Genomic DNA, 2,984 nt, shown 5'->3' on the forward strand with positions numbered 1-2,984 from the left:
AGGTACTGAATATAAAGGCACTGTACTGCACTGTAAAGTTTGAGAGTTTTGCTGCAGTCCATGAGAAGATCATTTTAAATTCAGTACCTTTAGGCATTGCAAGGTGGCTTTTGACAAAAACTTGGATTTGGTTTCATTCCAAATTGACTTATATCCAGACATTTCAGTTCTTTTGCCAGCTGTGTTCTGGCTTTTTTAACCTGCCCTCACAATTTTAACCTGTTGCTATTGTAAAGCAGGCTTTGCAATATTGGCAACAGGAGTTTCTAGAGAAACATGATTTTAAGGTCTTTGAAATATTATCAGGGTCTGTGATGAGAGGTTATTCTATCCATATCAATAATGGCTGTAGACCTTTATTTTTAACCCACATTTTGCCTTTCATATAAAATGCAAAGACTTTAACTAGTATATTAATAACATGATTACTGTCTTTTATACATAGCAGGCATCTCAGAACCTGCTACGTTTGCGAAAAGGTTTACAACACTTTTCACTACCAAAATTTAGGGCCACATTAGAGGACAAACCATTACCATTATGCAGCCCCTGCAATGTAAAGTTTGACTGCTGTTCGACTGTAGTTTATGTTTTTCATTTCAATCAAAGCCAACTTACATACATGGGTAATGGAACTGTCTAATCAGGATGAGGCTGACTTCATTCTGATTTATGTTTGTAATAGACCTACAGCACGTCTCACTCTGAAGCTGCTTAATATATATATTTTTTTCTGATTTTCATTAAATTTCATTTTCATCTTTGAAATATGTGTGTGTTTTTTTTAGCATGTTTTGTTTTTTAAATAAATCTTGGTGGTATATAATATAGCTTGATGGGGTAAGTGGGAGGATAAATAAATGTTTGTCTGCTTTTGCACAACCTTTACCCCTGTTGTGATCCCTTATCACTGATGTAACCGGAACTATGCCCCTCTGAAGACACATCCCTCCGGCGTAGGTGTTAAAAAGACTAGCTTCCCATATTAGCGTCCTGTTTTGTCAGTGGCTGTGCCGCTAAAAGGATAGGCAAAGTGCTTCCAGCTGACGGCTACGTTATGTAGGAACCAAGTCTCTTGAGAAGTCTATGCTCGCTGGACAAAGTCCGACTGCCTTTTTCCTGCGATTCAGAAGGAGCTTCTAATCCAGCTCTACTAACCCCAGAACAACAGGGCCCACGATCGCTGTTCACCGAAGGAGCCATTAGAAGCCGCCAGACCATGACTACCTGAGACGGTGAGACAGAGCAGCGCCGAGGAGCTGCTATAGGCTGGGGCTATGAGCTAACCACCGTAGCTAAAACTGGAGATGTCTCGTAACTCACGGCTACCGTGAGTTATAAAATTAACCCTTTGCAAATTGCCTCTTATTGTTACATTGGATTGTTTGAGTTGGATGAATGGACTGGACTGAAGAGTGGCCTGCTAAGACCGAACCGAGCTGAAGGCCTTCCCTCCACCAAACCAAAGCAGTAACTTCACCCTTCCCCCTCCTTTTCATCTGAGGCTTAATAAGTGCTCTGCTTGGATGAGCTAGATAAAATAGATAGATGTGTTGGTGTTTTTATTTGAAATAAGCTTAACATTTCTGCGTCAGTGTTTATTCACATTTTGTCTGATGCTATTATAAGGGACTCTTTCAAATGCATTAAGCCTTAAACTTCAAACATTCCTCAGACTTTGAACAGACTCTTGAACCCCTCTTCCCTTTTTATTTCTTTAATTTTGCTTATTTTCAGTACTGTTTAGTGTTTGTGTAGTTGTTAGAGGTAGAGGTGATTGTAGCTAATAAAGGTACCATTGTATTTTAACCCGTGGACTTCACTCTTCTTTCAGTTGCATCCAAATGAACAGAGACACATTTATTTGGTTGGTGGTTAATTACGTTGCTGATAGCCATAGCCTAAATTACTAAATTGGTGAAAGACAACTGGATTTTTGACAGAGTCCAACCTTTTTAGTAAGAGGCTAAAACCCTGGTCAGTAAGAATATTACATTTTTTATCATTCAACTGATAATAAATAACTAGTTTTTGTCATGATGGGTTTANCTTCACATCTTCAAACTTTCGTTTGAAGCTTTTTTGTGTAAATTGATTTAGTAATTAATCAGTTTTCTCTTTCTTTGTGATTTTCCTTCATCAAAGGAATTAAATAATCATATTTCTGCAAACAAACAAAAGTTTCAGAAGTTTTTTTGTTGTTTTGTTTTGAACAGTTTATGCATCATAAATTTATAATTTTCAGTCTGACAGCACAGCGCTTAGATGCTTGTGACTGACAGAAAATCAAATCTACTGATGTTTGATTGATCGCTGAGATGAAAGAGACCCAAAACGTTTGGTGCATATTTAAATGTATTTAAATCTTTTCCTTCTTTTCAATCTTTCTGCCCAGAAAACGCACAGATTGAGTTATTAATACATCAAAAAGCTCTAAAGTCTTTTTGGCATCTCAACAGTTTTTAGTAGAATGGAGGACGCTAGCATGAGATGCTGATTTTTCATAAACTGCTATTTCTTTCAGTATGTTTTTTTGCTTATTTAGTCCAACTTTAAATAAAAGGTTCCTGAAAATCTACAAGGAATTGAGTTTATGTTAAATCCAGATTTTCAGATTGATTTTAATGTTAAAATCGACCAAATTTGAAGGAGACCCAGGTGTGTAAAAGTGCTCAGAGTGATCCAAACAACCACTCTCTGTAAATCGCCAGCTTTTTTTTTTCTTCTTTTAAGAAACAACAATTTTTATCACTCTGTCTTTATATATACCTATATATTATTGATGTATTTTATTTAAAATAGCTGTTTTTCTGAAATGCTCAGACATTTAATGATTAAAACAAGTATATATATTGTCAATGTTCAAATAATTCATCATTTATCCTATTATATGTAGATGCAAAGATAGAATTGAAATAAAAACATGCTTAGAAAAAAGAAAAATTTGAACATTTTCTATAGACAGATAAACAGCAGAAGGATTT

This window comes from Cyprinodon variegatus, unplaced genomic scaffold, assembly GCF_000732505.1.
Source record: "Cyprinodon variegatus isolate N-32 unplaced genomic scaffold, C_variegatus-1.0 Scaffold222, whole genome shotgun sequence".
Classification (NCBI taxonomy): domain Eukaryota; kingdom Metazoa; phylum Chordata; class Actinopteri; order Cyprinodontiformes; family Cyprinodontidae; genus Cyprinodon; species Cyprinodon variegatus.